We start from the raw sequence: 17,593 nt of genomic DNA, 5'->3' as shown, positions 1-17,593 counted from the left end.
TAGGCCCAGCACCCAGGCAGAGGAGAGAGGTCCCGTAACAGACAATCTGGCTTCATGTCAGCAGAGAATCAGTCTTCATATCATAGCAGAGAATCAGGCTTCACGTCACCCAACATTGGAACAGTCCATTGGCATATATTTAGGCCCAGCACCCAGGCAGAGGAGAGAGGTCCCGTAACAGACAATCTGGCTTCATGTCAGCAGAGAATCAGTCTTCATATCATAGCAGAGAATCAGGCTTCACGTCACCCAACATTGGAACAGTCCATTGGCATATATTTAGGCCCCGGCACCCAGACAGAGGAGAGGTTCATTCAACTTTGGGTAGCCTCGCAATATAATGGTAAAATGAAAATAAAAATAGGATTGAATGAGGAAGTGCCCTGGAGTACAATAATATATGGTTAGGGGAGGCAGTTAATGTCTAATCTGGACAAGGGACGGACAGGTCCTGTGGGATCCATGCCTGGTTCATTTTTATGAACGTCAGCTTGTCCACATTGGCTGTAGACAGGCGGCTGCGTTTGTCTGTAATGACGCCCCCTGCCGTGCTGAATACACGTTCAGACAAAACGCTGGCCGCCGGGCAGGCCAGCACCTCCAAGGCATAAAAGGCTAGCTCTGGCCACGTGGACAATTTAGAGACCCAGAAGTTGAATGGGGCCGAACCATCAGTCAGTACGTGGAGGGGTGTGCACACGTACTGTTCCACCATGTTAGTGAAATGTTGCCTCCTGCTAACACGTTGCGTATCAGGTGGTGGTGCAGTTAGCTGTGGCGTGTTGACAAAACTTTTCCACATCTCTGCCATGCTAACCCTGCCCTCAGAGGAGCTGGCCGTGACACAGCTGCCTTGGCGACCTCTTGCTCCTCCTCTGCCTTGGCCTTGGGCTTCCACTTGTTCCCCTGTGACATTTGGGAATGCTCTAAGTAGCGCGTCTACCAACGTGCGCTTGTACTCGCGCATCTTCCTATCACGCTCCAGTGCAGGAAGTAAGGTGGGCACATTGTCTTTGTAGCGTGGATCCAGCAGGGTGGCAACCCAGTAGTCCGCACACGTTAAAATGTGGGCAACTCTGCTGTCGTTGCGCAGGCACTGCAGCATGTAGTCGCTCATGTGTGCCAGGCTGCCCAGGGGTAAGGACAAGCTGTCCTCTGTGGGAGGCGTATCGTCATCGTCCTGCCTTTCCCCCCAGCCACGCACCAGTGATGGGCCCGAGCTGCGTTGGGTGCCACCCCGCTGTGACCATGCTTCATCCTCATCCTCCTCCACCTCCTCCACCTCCTCCTCATCCTCGTCCTCCTCGTCCTCCAGTAGTGGGCCCTGGCTGGCCACATTTGTACCTGGCCTCTGCTGTTGCAAAAAACCTCCCTCTGAGTCACTTCGAAGAGACTGGCCTGAAAGTGCTAAAAATGACCCCTCTTCCTCCTCCTCCTCCTCCTGGGCCACCTCCTTTTCCATCATCGCCCTAAGTGTTTTCTCAAGGAGACATAGAAGTGGTATTGTAACGCTGATAACGACGTCATCGCCACTGGCCATGTTGGTGGAGTACTCGAAACAGCGCAACAGGGCACACAGGTCTCGCATGGAGGCCCAGTCATTGGTGGTGAAGTGGTGCTGTTCCGCAGTGCGACTGACCCGTGCGTGCTGCAGCTGAAACTCCACTATGGCCTGCTGCTGCTCGCACAGTCTGTCCAGCATGTGCAAGGTGGAGTTCCACCTGGTGGGCACGTCGCATATGAGGCGGTGAGCGGGAAGGCCGAAGTTACGCTGTAGCGCAGACAGGCGAGCAGCGGCAGGATGTGAACGCCGGAAGCGCGAACAGACGGCCCGCACTTTATGCAGCAGCTCTGACATGTCGGGGTAGTTGTGAATGAACTCCTGCACCACCAAATTCAGCACATGCGCCAGGCAAGGGATGTGCGTCAAACCGGCTAGTCCCAGAGCTGCAACGAGATTTCGCCCATTATCGCACACCACCAGGCCGGGCTTGAGGCTCACCGGCAGCAACCACTCGTCGGTCTGTTGTTCTATACCCCGCCACAACTCCTGTGCGGTGTGGGGCCTGTCCCCCAAACATATGAGTTTCAGAATGGCCTGCTGACGTTTACCCCGGGCTGTGCTGAAGTTGGTGGTGAAGGTGTGTGGCTGACTGGATGAGCAGGTGGAAGAAGAGGAGGAGGAAGCCGAGAAGGAGGAGGTGGCAACAGGAGGCAAAGAATGTTGCCCTGCGATCCTTGGCGGCGGAAGGACGTGCGCCAAACAGCTCTCCGCCTGGGGCCCAGCTGCCACTACATTTACCCAGTGTGCAGTTAGGGAGATATAGCGTCCCTGGCCGTGCTTACTGGTCCACGTATCTGTGGTTAGGTGGACCTTGCTACAGATGGCGTTGCGCACTGCACACTTGATTTTATCGGATACTTGGTTGTGCAGGGAAGGCACGGCTCTCTTGGAGAAGTAGTGCCGGCTGGGAACAACATACTGTGGGACAGCAAGCGACATGAGCTGTTTGAAGCTGTCTGTGTCCACCAGCCTAAATGACAGCATTTCATAGGCCAGTAGTTTAGAAATGCTGGCATTCAGGGCCAGGGATCGAGGGTGGCTAGGTGGGAATATACGCTTTCTCTCAAATGTTTGTGAGATGGAGAGCTGAACGCTGCAGTGTGACATGGTTGAGACGCTTGGTGACGGAGGTGGTGGTGGTATTGGTGGTACATCCCCTGTTTGCTGGGCGGCAGGTGCCAACGTTCCTCCAGAGGCGGAGGAAGAGGCCGAGGCAGCAGCAGCAGAAGAGGTAGCAGGGGGAGCCTGAGCGACTTCCTTGTTTTTAAGGTGTTTACTCCACTGCAGTTCATGCTTTGCATGCAGGTGCCTGGTCATCCAGGTTGTGCTAAGGTTCAGAACGTTAATGCCTCACTTCAGGCTCTGATGGAACAGCGTGCAAACCACTCGGGTCTTGTCGTCAGCACATTGTTTGAAGAAGTGCCATGCCAGGGAACTCCTTGAAGCTGCCTTTGGGGTGCTCGGTCCAAGATGGCGGCGGTCAGTAGCAGGCGGAGTCTCTTGGCGGCGGGTGTTCTGCTTTTGCCCACTGCTTCTTCTTTTGCTACGCTGTTGGCTCGGTCTCACCACTGCCTCTTCCTCCGAACTGTGAAAGTCAGTGGCACGACCTTCATTCCATGTGGGGTCTAGGACCTCCTCGTCCGCTGCATCGTCTTCCACCCAGTCTTGATCCCTGACCTCCTGTTCAGTCTGCACACTGCAGAAAGACGCAGCAGTTGGCAGCTGTGTTTCGTCATCATCAGAGACATGCTGAGGTGGTATTCCCATGTCCTCATCATCAGGAAACATAAGTGGTTGTGCGTCAGTGCATTCTATGTCTTTCACCGCCGGGGAAGGGCTAGGTGGATGCCCTTGGGAAACCCTGCCAGCGGAGTCTTCCAACAGCATAAGAGACTGCTGCATAACTTGAGGCTGAGACAGTTTCCCTGGTATGCATGGGGGTGATGTGACAGACTGATGGGGTTGGTTTTCAGGCGCCATCTGTGCGCTTTCTGCAGAAGACTGGGTGGGAGATAATGTGAACGTGCTGGATCCACTGTCGGCCACCCAATTGACTAATGCCTGTACCTGCTCAGGCCTTACCATCCTTAGAACGGCATTGGGCCCCACCATATATCGCTGTAAATTCTGGCGGCTACTGGGACCTGAGGTAGTTGGTACACTAGGACGTGTGGATGTGGCAGAACGGCCACGTCCTCTCCCAGCACCAGAGGGTCCACTAACACCACCCCGACCATGTCCACGTCCGCGTCCCTTACTAGATGTTTTCCTCATTGTTATCGTTCACCACAACAACAAAAATATTATTTGGCCCAATGTATTGTATTCAAATTCAGCTGAATATAAATTTGAGGCCTAGTATTTAGGCGCTGGGTGACAGGTATGGGTTTACTGACAGAATTAGACTTGGAAATGCACAGTAGCGTGTGTGTTAAGTTATTCAGAATGACCCTATGTGCACCTTGAATATTATATACCCTTTTAGGGATAGATTTCAAATAGCTCTGATACAGCAGAAACCACTAAATTAGAAAATTGCTAAATTGGGAATTGTATTTCAACCCAGAACAAAAAATGTGCTTTGACGGACACTAAATAACTTGCCCAGCCACAACAGTACAGCAGTAATGACAGATTTAGCTGGATATAAATTCGAGGCCTAGTATTTAGGTGCTGAGTGACAGGTATAGATTTACTGACAGAATTAGACTTGGAAATGCACAGTAGCGTGTGTGTGAAGAAGTTATTCTGAATGACCCTATGTGCACCTTGAATATTATATACCCTTTTAGGGATAGATTTCAAATAGCTCTGATACAGCAGAAATGAATATAAGGACAAAAGCAGAGTTGACTATACCTTTCAGTACAGTATGAAAAATGGTATACTTGCATACACTGCCTACAGATTTTCAAAGGTACTTGAATTGGGGGGGGGGGCAGTTAATACCCCAAGGTGGCATGTTTATAGGGACTGAGAGACTGACAGAGCCTTCAAACTAGGTGGGGGCCCGACTTTAGGTAACTTCATTTAAAGAGGACCGGTCACAGAATGCAGTGCTATATATAGGCAGCATTTTATAAAGCAGGATAAGCTGAAGAGATTCACATATGTATTTATCTGTATTTTATTAAATATGTGTTCTGACTTCAGTTGTACATGGGGTAGATGTTATCAGTGATTGATAGCATTCTCTGTGTAAGTGTGTATACATACATGTAGATAGCTGTCCGTCGCTGATAGTTGTACACGGGGGAGGTGTTATCAGTGATTGATAGCATTCTCTGTGTAAGTGTGTATACATACATGTAGATAGCTGTCCGTCGCTGACAGCTGTTCGGGGGCGGTGTTAAGTTCAGAAAACGCAGATATGAATAAATTACAAGTTTTACTGTATATTTTCCCACAAAAATATACAGACCCAATTCCATAAAAGAACATAGAACACATATCAGATGTTGAAAGTGAGACATTTACTCATTTCACAAAAAAAATTAAACTTATTTAGAATTTTATGTCAGCAATGTACCTCTAAAAGGGGGGTATTCAAAGTACTCACAATTTTATATTGAAGAACATAAAATTGTAAAGGCTTTGAATACCCCATTATCTACACTACGTAACATCATCAAAAGATTCAGAGAATCTGGAGAAAGCCATGTGCACAAGGGAGAAGGCCAACGATCAATACTGGATGCTCGTGATCTATGGCCCTCAGGCGGCACTGCATTAAAAACAGGCATGATTCTGTACTGGATCATTGCATGGGCCCAGGAACACTTTCAGAAATCATTGTCTATGAACACAGATCACCATGCAATTCACAAATGCAAGTAAAAAACTGTATCATGCAAAAAAGAAGCCATTTGTCAACACAATCCAGAAACGACACAATCTTCTCTGCGCCAAAGCTCTTTTAAAATTGACTGAATCAAAATGTGTAATTCCTTTTGGAAACCACAGATGCTGTGGGCTGTGGGCTCAAGAGAAGAGGGTCCATCCAGCTTGTTAACAGCACACAGTTCAAAAGCCTGCATCTCTGATGGTATGGAGTTTCATTAAGGCCTGTGACGTGCAACTTATACATCTAGAAACACATTATCGAAACACACTGAACAGTGTTATGGATTACTGAAACAGTATGGATACTTGCTTGTTCTATACACTTGCGTCACACTGCTCAGACACCGCTTAGTAGAAAAATCCTGCTTCCTGGATGTACCAGGCGCACACAGCTTTCCCACTATCTTGAAGATGAGAGGGGGAAGGAGCGCATTCCAAGGTCCTAGGTACAGTGAGAGGGTTGCAGAGCTGTGCTGTGCGGCTGATATCTTAAGTCAGCCTGATGGAAAAGAAGTGTAAGATTAACCCATTAAATGCTTGCTATTATTTCCCAGTAACCAATAAAAATGGACCACATTTAGTCACCTTACACCAGGGGGTATATTAATAAACTAGAGATTTTGCTTTGACCCCAGTGTGTGTGTCTTTGCTTAATTCCTCCGTGCACGCAAAGACAATATCTGCTAATTTGGAGCAGTACATCAACCTAATTGGTATCTTGACTAGGGATGAGCGAACCCGAACTGTATAGTTCGGGTTCGTACCGAATTTTGGGGTGTCCGTGACACGGACCCGAACATTTTCGTAAAAGTCTGGGTTCGGGTTCGGTGTTCGTTGCTTTCTTGGCGCTTTTTGAAAGGCTGCAAAGCAGCCAATCAACAAACGTCATACTACTTGCCCCAAGAGGCCATCACAGCCATGCCTACTATTGGCATGGCTGTGATTGGCCAGAGCACCATGTGACCCAGCCTCTATTTAAGCTGGAGTCACATAGCGCCGCCCGTCACTCTGCTCTGATTAGCGTAGGGAGAGGTTGCAGCTGCGACAGTAGGGCGAGATTAGGCTGATTAACTCCTCCAAAGGACTTGATTATTGATCGATCTGCAGCTGTGCATCATTGAGCTGCTGATACTCAATTGCTCACTGTTTTTAGGCTGCCCAGACCGTTTGTCAGTCACTTTTTTCTGGGGTGATCGGCGGCCATTTTGTGTCTTGTGGTGCGCCAGCACAAGCTGCGACCAAGTGCATTTAACCCTCAATGGTGTGATTGTTTTTTGGCTAAAGCCTACATCAGGGTGAAGCTGTCACACCAAGTGCATTTAACCAGCAATAGTCTGTTTATTTTTGGCCATATACTACATCAGGGGCAAGCTGCGCCTGTCACCAAGTGCATTTAACCCTCAATGGTGTGGTTGTTTTTTGGCTAAAGCCTACATCAGGGTGAAGCTGTCACACCAAGTGCATTTAACCAGCAATAGTCTGTTTATTTTTTGGCCATATACTACATCAGGGGCAAGCTGCGCCTGTCACCAAGTGCATTTAACCCTCAGTAGTGTGGTTGGTCAAGCTGTCACACCAAGTGCATTTAACCAGCAATAGTCTGTTTATTTTTTGGCCATATACTACATCAGGGGATAGCTGCGCCTGTCACCAAGTGCATTTAACCCTCAGTAGTGTGGTTGGTCATGCTGTCACACCAAGTGCATTTAACCATCAATAGTGTGGTTATTTTTTGGCCATATCCCAGTCTAATTCTGTCAGTAAACGTATGCCTGTCACCCAGCGCCTAAATACTAGGCCTCAAGTTTATATCCAGCTAAATCTGTCGTATATGCAGTGTATGCAAGTATACAATTTTTCATACTGTACTGAAAGGTATAGTCAACTCTGCTTGTGTCCTTATATTCATTTCTGCTGTATCAGAGCTATTTGAAATCTTCTCTTGAGCCCACAGCCCACAGCATCTGTGGTTTCCAAAAGGAATTACACATTTTGATTCAGTCAATTTTAAAAGAGCTTTGGCGCAGAGAAGATTGTGTCGTTTCTGGATTGTGTTGACAAATGGCTTCTTTTTTGCATGATACAGTTTTTTACTTGCATTTGTGAATTGCATGGTGATCTGTGTTCATAGACAATGATTTCTGAAAGTGTTCCTGGGCCCATGCAATGATCCAGTACAGAATCATGCCTGTTTTTAATGCAGTGCCGCCTGAGGGCCATAGATCACGAGCATCCAGTATTGATCGTTGGCCTTCTCCCTTGTGCACATGGCTTTCTCCAGATTCTCTGAATCTTTTGATGTTACGTAGTGTAGATAATGGGGTATTCAAAGCCTTTACAATTTTATGTTCTTCAATATAAAATTGTGAGTACTTTGAATACCCCCCTTATTAGAGGTACATTGCTGACATAAAATTCTAAATAAGTTTAATTTTTTTTGTGAAATGAGTAAATGTCTCACTTTCAACATCTGATATGTGTTCTATGTTCTTTTATGGAATTGGGTCTGTATATTTTTGTGGGAATATACAGTAAAACTTGTAATTTATTCATATCTGCGTTTTCTGAACTTAACACCGCCCCCGAACAGCTGTCAGCGACGGACAGCTATCTACATGTATGTATACACACTTACACAGAGAATGCTATCAATCACTGATAACATCTACCCCATGTACAACTGAAGTCAGAACACATATTTAATAAAATACAGATAAATACATATGTGAATCTCTTCAGCTTATCCTGCTTTATAAAATGCTGCCTATATATAGCACTGCATTCTGTGACAGGTCCTCTTTAAATGAAGTTACCTAAAGTCGGGCCCCCACCTAGTTTGAAGGCTCTGTCAGTCTCTCAGTCCCTATAAACATGCCACCTTGGGGTATTAACTGCCCCCCCCCCCCCCAATTCAAGTACCTTTGAAAATCTGTAGGCAGTGTATGCAAGTATACCATTTTTCATACTGTACTGAAAGGTATAGTCAACTCTGCTTTTTAATACCAGTAGATCCATCAATAAACCTTATGCTTATTAGTATACTTCTTTTACAAAAGGATTCCAACATAAGGTGACATAAGCTCTGGTGCGTCTGTATGAGGCTACCTGCATTTCTGTTTATTCACTCTGGGGAATGTACAGCTAGCATGCAGACACCAGCAGCGTTGCTCTCATGCTGACCTATGACTCAGTATTACAGCATTTCCATTTTCAAAAATGATATTCTTCACCGTTTAAGAAAATAAATGAAAAAAAAAAAACCAGTTTTGAATATTCTATCTTATAAAAGGACAAGAAAAGGGAAGGTTTGGGTTTTAAGCCTCAATGTACTTTTATGAAAAAGATGGATCCCAGGGAGCTTAAAAAAGATTCATAGAGGAGCTATGTTTGCTGACATATAGGCAGCATCCTTCACAGCAGAGTGCTTAAAGAGAATATGTCACCATTTTTATGCCCGCTAATTTTTAAATCCTAACAGCTTCTGTGCATGGCAATGTGTCCTTATATTCATGAGCTCCCGGCTCTCCCTGCTGGTGATTGAATATCAGGACTCATCAGCCTGCTCTTAGGACATCATAATACAGGTGACAATGGCCCTTTAACCCCTTCCCACATATGGACACAACTGTAAGTCCAGATTGCATGTTACTGTTGTTACTGGGGCCTGTGACTGGAGGCTATAAAGTGTCACAGCCCAGGAGTCACAGTTCTCCCCAACATAGGAGAGACAGGAACTGCTGGTTAGGGACCAATCAGAGTGTCGGACCTTATGATCCCGTAATTCGCTCACTGGCCCCTGGTACTGCCCATACGGCACAGGTAGGTTAGCGTTAGGTCCCTTGCCACTTGAAATACCTTGACGGGGTGCGTGGGCTCCGGTATGTCCTTAATATAAGGATATACTGGCTAAAGTCTCATTTTAACATCAGTGTATGGGTTGAGTCAGATTTGGTTAATTGCATCCACCACAGCAGTGCACCTATTCTTGTAAATGTTTATTTCAGCTGTGCAATTCACCCTAATTGTTGAATACACATTTTATTTGTAAGTATCCATGTAACCAGAGTGTATAATATACTATCTCTACAAAAGGCACTATACATTCATTTCCAGCTGTGTAACTAAACAGTGGTCCAGATTTTCTAATGTGTGTGTACCACAAATCTGTCTAAATAAGTGGTGCAAATCAGGTTCCAATTTTTGGGCAATTCAATTTGTGTCAATTTCTCAAAATGAAAAAATGGTATTAGCCAGTTTTTAGATCAGAAGGCAGGAAAGATGAAGTAGAATGTGACCTGAGGTGGTATGTGTGTATACTAACAGGCAATGGAACGAAAATGGAAAAATTATTTTTAAACACTTTCCCGACATGTGACTTAATAGTACGTCACATGTCCAGTCTTTAAACATGGCGTCCGCTACTGAGCGGAGCGGGCACCATAGCAACCAATTGCCTGCCGTTTCATACGACAGGAACCCATAGCTTATGTCAGCGACCAGCAGTAATGCCGATCCTGGACACTTGACCTCTCAGATGCCGTGGTCAAACCTGACCACAGCATCTGAGCATGCTAAATACCGGAAGAGCGTGCTTCCAGCAGGGGCGTTTCTAGGGTCTCAAAAGATCCGGACCCAATGAATATGGCCCAGTTCTCTAAGGCTACTTTCACACTTGCGTTCGGGGCTCCGCTTGTGAGTTCCGTTCAAAGGCTCTCACAAGCGGCCCCGAACGGATCCGTACTGCCCCAATGCATTCTGAATGGATAAGGATCCCCTCAGAATGCATCAGTCTGGCAGCGTTTGGCCTCCGTTCCACTCAGCAGGCGGACACCCGAACGCAGCTTGCAGCGTTTTGGTGTCCGCCTGGCCGTGCGGAGGCGTACGGATCCGTTCATAGTTACAATGGAAGTCAATGGGGACGGATCCGTCTGTCATGGCTCCGCTTTGACACGGATCCGTTCGAAAACGTTCATGTTTCTGCACATGCCCAGTAACTTCCTGTCCCTCCCCCTCATCGTCGGCCATTTTGGATAATCGACTTGGTGAGACTGGTAAGTGTATAAAGTTTTGTCTGTTTGTCTATCTCTCTTTTTTTACTATCTATCCATCTATCTATCTCTCTCTCTATTTCTAGGGTGGGGGGGCTGCTGGCACTTGGGAAGGGGTGTGTGTCTGGAACAATGGGAGCCGCTGGCACTGGTGGTGTGGGCTGCCTTTATGGGGGGCTTCTGGCACCGGGGGGGGGGGGGAGGGCGCGTGTGGCTTATAACTGTGGTTGCTGCTGGCACTGCGGGGGTGTTTGTGGCTGGAACAGTGCGGTTTGCAGGCACTGCGGGGGTGTTTGTGGCTGGAACTGTGCGGTTTGCTGGCACTGCGGGGGTGTTTGTGGCTGGAACTGTGCGGTTTGCTGGCACTGCGGGGGTGTTTGTGGCTAGAACTTTGTTTGCTGCTGGCACTGCGGGGGTGTTTGTGGCTGGAACTGTGCGGTTTGCTGGCATTGCAGGGGTGTTTGTGGCTGGAACTGTGCGGTGCTTCTGGATGGAACTGCAGGGTTTTTTGTGGCTGGAACTGTGCGGTGCTTCTGGATGGAACTGCAGGGTTTTTTGTGGCTGGAACTGTGCGGTGCTTCTGGCAGTGCGGGGGTGTTTGTGGCTGGAACTGTGTCTGCTGCTGGCACTGCGGGGGTGTTTGTGACTGGAACTGTGGGGGCTGCTGGCATTGGGGGGGCTGAGGGCACTGTGGGAGAGTTGTTTGGAACTGGGGGCCTGATGTCATTGTGCGGGGCTGCTGTCTCTCGGGGTGTTTATGTAACTTGGGGGGGATTATGGCTTCTGTCGGATTAATTTTTTTAATTATTTTATTATTAGGGTCGTTCCAAAAAAGAAAAAAAAAAAGAAAGACATCTGCGGTGGGGAAGCCCATATCCATATTTTAAAAAGTAAGTATTAAAAAAAACTAAAAAAATGTTGATATATGAGGAAATAGTGCTCTACAAGTTCCTTTAACGTTATCTGCATTTTGTCTGGTATTCTGTTGCGTACAGATGTCATCTAAGAAGACATCAGCGATCGACTGGCGTAACCCACCCAGAAGGCGCCGCCGTATCCAGTGGCCCGTAAGTATAAAATCAACACTTGGACTTTTTACTGTTTGATTCGTTGCATTAATCAGTATGTGCTCTTATTATAGATTTCTTCATCATCTTCAGCGGAGGGCTCTCCGGAAGTGGCTGCCGGGGCCAGCTCACCAGTGTCCAGGGGAGGTGGACCAAGCCCGGACCGGGGCTGTCAAGAAGTAAGTATATATATATATATATATTTCTTAAAAATTGGTTTAAGTACGGTCTTCTAAATTTTTATTTATTTGTATTAGCAATCTGCACCTAGAGCCGCCAGCGAGGATCCCCCAGTCGCCTCCAGAGTCCGCGGGAATGATCGTGGCGGTCGTAGACGTGTAAGTATTGAATTTAGTAGTTTTAATTAGCATTTTGTATTAGGATTTACATTAAATTTTGTATTTCCTTTTTTTTCAGGGTTCCCTAGGCTCCACCAGGGAGGATGAGGAGTTCGGGGTTCCGAGCATCGATAACCTGCTCCTCATCCGACTGGTGGAGGCGCTTCCAGCGTTATGGGACCACGCCGACCGCCACCACGCCGATTATCGCCATACCCAGCGGCTCTGGAGGGACATCTCTGCAGAAGTTTTAGAGACCTGGGGGGATCTAGATGCGGCGGCTCAGGAGAAATATGGTAAGTAAAACAATATGCATTTTAATAAATTAAAATATTCTTGTTTTCCTTTCATCATGCTGATTTTAGTTTTTATTGTTTTTTTCCATAGTCAAACTGGTTATAACGCGTTGGCGATCTATCCGGGACCGCTTCAGGAGGGATTATAACAAGGAGGGTCAGGCCCCGGGTGGCTCCGGAGGAACCTCAGGGGCCACATACATCCATACGGCGGCCCTGGGGTTCCTACGAAAGGCTATGGCACCAAAAAGGTAAATATTTCTAACAACTGTTTAAAAAATAAATTGTAAAGGGGCTGTCCGAGACAGGGTAGCGTTTGGCTCCCCTGTTTTAGACAGCCCCCCACAGTCAGATGGACAACTGTTCTCTCCGTCTGAGTGTAAGGGGCTGTCTGAGACAGGGTAGCGTTTGGCTCCCCTGTTTTGGACAGCCCCCCACAGTCAGATGGACCACTGTTCTCTCCGTCTGAGTGTAAGGGGCTGTCTGAGACAGGGTAGCGTTTGGCTCCCCTGTTTTGGACAGCCCCCCACAGTCAGATGGACCACTGTTCTCTCCGTCTGAGTGTAAGGGGCTGTCTGAGACAGGGTAGCGTTTGGCTCCCCTGTTTTGGACAGCCCCCCACAGTCAGATGGACCACTGTTCTCTCCGTCTGAGTGTAAGGGGCTGTCTGAGACAGTGGAGCGTTTGGCTCCCCTGTTTTGGACATCCCCCCACAGTCAGATGGACCACTGTTCTCTCCGTCTGAGTGTAAGGGGCTGTCTGAGACAGTGGAGCGTTTGGCTCCCCTGTTTTGGACAGCCCCCTATGCTATACGGTAGACATAGCATAGAACATGGATGTTTTATTTAAAGAACAATTCCTAACTTTCCTTTTTTTTTTCTACAGAAGTGCCAGCAGCACTCTGGAGCCTGACCAACCTCCTGAGGCGGAACCAGTACAGATCGCCAGCGCCAGCCATCCTGTCCCTGATGCATCGGCTCAGGATAATCTGGGTCCCCTACCGGGTCCCTCCGCTCAACAGAGGCTCTTAGGTTTCCGTCAAAATTTAAGAGCCCTGGTGAGCGGGCAGAGATCTGGTAGGCCAAGTCGAGCCGATTATGCAAACCTTGTAGAGGTAGTTTCCGACGCTCTAGAAGGTTTTGCCCGACATCAAATGGAGTTTGGTGCTGACTTGATTCGCCGCTGGGAAGGGGCGGAGTCGGCGCATCAACGCAGCCCAAACTACCATTATGGGCTAAACATGATCGGTTTGATGGACTCAATGACGCCCGAGCAGTTACATCAGTTTAAAATCATGGTAGAGAACGGGTCATGGGAAATCATGCACCGCCCCCAACCCCCACCCCCACCCCCATCCCCATCCCACACCTACCCCCCATCCCACACCTACCCCCCATCCCACAGCAGTGGCCAGTACCGCCAACCTTTCCCTTCCCACCCCCCCCCCCCCCCGAGCATGTGTTTCCTTCTTCTTCTTTTTCTTCTCCTGCCCCTTTTCCTCCTACTTCTTTTCAAACTCCCTCCACCTCTACACATGCTCGGGTCCCCTCCTCCTCCTCAGACCCTTCCTTTCTCCACACCCCTCAATTACGCCCTGCATCCTTTCCTATGGCCCGTAGTTTAACCTCAGTGGCTCGCCAGGACAGGGGGGCTACCATTGCCAGCCCCAGCGCAAGTCCACGACAGTCCACCTCCCCTCCAAGTTATTATGAACAGTTGTAAAAAAAAAAAAAAAGTTTATATTTTATTTATTTATTGACAGAAAAAAAAAAAAAATATTATACTTTACTGCACTGTGTCTGTCTTTTTATTGTCCTGTACAGGGAACATTGGCACTCTAGCTGTGTTGAAATAAAAACTACCCTAGTCTCACTACTGTGCGTTTATTACAACACCCTTGGTAGTTTTTATATCAAAACAGCATTAGTGCCAATGTCGTAAGATCCATTAAAACCTGACCATCAATAATGAGCTAAATTTTGGCTCTTTATTGATTGTAGAACCTATGATTGGCACATGAGCAAGCAAATGCTTGTTCATTGTTCAATCTTGTGCCCTTTCATATGAGCCCTTGTGGGAGTCACGGTCTGTCAGCATCATCAGGAATTCATTAATTGTGATTTTAACGTTTAATGATTTCCCGATGACGCTAAAATAACTAGTGTGATTACCACAAGGGACACGCAAGGGACATAGAGTTTTTAAAGGGGTATTCACATAGACAATGGGGGGATTTCACTTGAATATGCCCCCATTGTCTGATAGGTGTGGGTAACATTGGTAGGACCCGCACCTATATTGAGAACGGAGCGGGGAGCACAGTTGCTGTAGGACACATTTCCCATGGTATGTCCACCGCCAAACGCTAATCCCCGCCTCAACTATAGAAATGGATGGAGGGCGGCAGCGCAGTGCGACCTCATCTACTTTCTTAGCTTCGTTCTCAATATATGTGAGGGTACCAGCCGTGGGACCCGCGCCTATAAGACAATGTAGGTATATCATTAAAGTGGTATGCCCCCATTGTATGAGATGAGAAAACCCCTTTAAGGCCTCTTGCACACGACTGTATGCCACAAGAGACATATGGTCCGTGAGCGGGCCATATGTCCCATAGTGGCATTGATTGTGCACACGAGAGTACACAGCATCATAGTATACAATCATCCTGTGCAAGTTGAGCTGCCCGCGGGGATATAGTCTTGCACTAATAGATCATATGAGTGCAGGACAATAGCCCAGTTTGCGGCACAACATGGTCAGCATCATGATGCTCTGTACTCCTGTACGTATTATCAATGACGATCAGGGACATATGGCCCGCTAACGAACACTATACATCTTTATAAGTGCATGTAGTCGTGTACAAGAGTCCGAAAGGTGTGGTCCATTATCAAAGTCGGACCAGCTTTGGAACTTCAGCAAGATAGCCATGGAGAAATATAGGAGCATTACAACCCTATAGATCTCAATACATGAAGATGGAACCTAGAGATACTTTTCCTTTCAAAACGGATCCGCTAAACGGATGACAAAACGGAAACCAACGTGACAAACGGATCCGTAATACAGACGGATCCGTACAAACGGATCCGTCTGAATTGCTTCCGTTTGGCTCCGTTTAGTCAGTTTGACGGATCCGTTTGAAATGCCGTTCAAGCGGATCCGTGAAACGCTAGTGTGAAAGTAGCCTAAGTCGACCCCCCTTCCCCCACACACCACATTTTGCTGTACTTGCCATACAGCAGCACATACTTGTCACATCCCGGGCCTCCCAGGTGACGTCTCCTCCGATGTAGATCTTCTCTGTCATCATCTTCTCTATTCAGTCTGGGCGACCTCGTCTCTACAGAGTGTGACATACAGACATCTTAGCTTCCTCACATTTCTATCATCATCCCCAACCTGGAGTCCCCCCAGTGTTATCCTGCTGCTCGCTGTGCCCCCCCCCCCCCCCAATACCCCCAAATACTATCCTGAAGAAAAATTAGTGCGCCCATAGTAATAGTTCTTATAGTCCCACCAATAGTAATTCCCTTTTAGAATGCCCTCATTAGTAATACTGCCCCCTACAGTGCCCCCAACCATGATAATGCTCACCAAGAGTGCCCCCATTAGTAGAAGAGTCCTCCAGTATTAATAATGTAGTAATAAGAACGCCTATAATGTCCCCTGGATTTGCAGTGCACCCTGTAGTTATATTTCTCCCTCCACCGTACAGTCCCATGTAAATAACATCACACTATCTCTCTTGCCCCCTCCAAAATACAGTCCTATGCAAATAACATCACTCCCATCCCTTCAGCCCCTCCAACATGCATTTCCATGTAAATAACACTATTTCGGTCCCTTCGCCATAGAGTCCCATGTAAATAGCATCACACCATCTCTCCAGCCCCCTCCAATATACAGTCCCATGTAAATAACATCCCTCTCTATTTACAGGCCCCTCCAAAATACAGTCCCATGTAAATAACATCACCTCCTCCCCAGCCTCCTTCAACATACAGTACAGTCCTATGTAAGCATCACCCCCTCAACATTCAGTCCCATGTAAATAACACCATTTTCCCCCACCAGTCACCTTCAATATACAGTCCCATGTAAATAACATTGCCTACTCAACATTCAGTTTCATGTAAATAACATCACTCCCTCCCTCAGACTCCTGTAACATTCAGTACCATGTAAATAACATCACTCCCTCCCACAGCCGCCATTAACATACTGTCCCATGTAAATAACATCAATGCCTCCCCCCGCCCCCTCCGACATACAGTCCCATGTAAATAACATCACTCGCTCCCATAGCCACCTCCAGCAAAGAGTCCCATGTAAATAACATAATCCCCTCCCACAGCCATCATCAACATACAGTCCCATGTAAATAACATCACCCTGCCCCAGCTCCCTCCAACATTCAGCCCCATGTATATAACATCACTCCCTCCCACAGCCACCATCAACATACAGTCCCATGTAAATAACATCACCCTGCCCCAACCCCCTCCAACATCAGTCCCATGTAAGTAACATCACTCCCTCACACAGCCGCCATCAATACAATGCCATGTAAATAACATCACTCCCTCCCACAGTAGCCATCAAAATACAGTTCCATGTAAATAACAGCACCCTGCTCGCTGGAGCACGATCTGATGCAGTTAATTGTGGAGTTCAATATGAAGATGATTGTTCAATTGTAAGTAGAAATTACAAGTATTGACTGCCAATTGAAACTTCTTCAGCGTTAGAAATTTATAAAAAAGAGATGGAAGAAGCATTTTTAAGTTGGGAGAAACATATTAAATCCACTAAAGCTAAAAATAAACTCCAATGGAATCTCCAGGATGTGGAGAACAATCGTGTGTACCGTTGGAAAAATAATGAATCAGTCAGTAGATAACGATTACCATCCATCTTATTGATTACCTCTACAAGTGAAGAGGGGGGTACCATCACCCAAGAACCAAGGGGATACCCCAAGAGATTTCACAAACGGAATTTTGGGGATTTCCAACAGCCAGTGGGCATAAGGCGTCAAGAAATGACTCAACAACCATTACAGGTAATTAACTTATCTGACCACATGTTAACCCAGAACCAAAACTGGATCCTGGGGAAGTTATTGCCATTCTCACATGCATGTAATTTAGATTTTTTTTTCTACAGTGAAGGATTGTACCCCTCTTTGCAAGGAAACTTGTTTTTAAAAATATTTTTAATTCAAAGATGGATCCCAACTTTTCTACCCCTGCGGAACAGGAAGCCCCAGCCACCCTTACTATACTTCTGGAAGAACAAGAGGAACCAAATAGATCCGGTGAGTTTCCTAAGAACCTAATACCTAAATCTTTGAAATTTCCTGCACTCTCTCTTTTTCCAAATATTGAACTGTTTGTTCGATTAGTGTGTGCGGAGCTATCTAAAATCCCTA

Source organism: Bufo gargarizans, chromosome 1 (genome assembly GCF_014858855.1).
Source record: "Bufo gargarizans isolate SCDJY-AF-19 chromosome 1, ASM1485885v1, whole genome shotgun sequence".
Taxonomy (NCBI): domain Eukaryota; kingdom Metazoa; phylum Chordata; class Amphibia; order Anura; family Bufonidae; genus Bufo; species Bufo gargarizans.
This window is presented reverse-complemented; position numbering follows the sequence as displayed.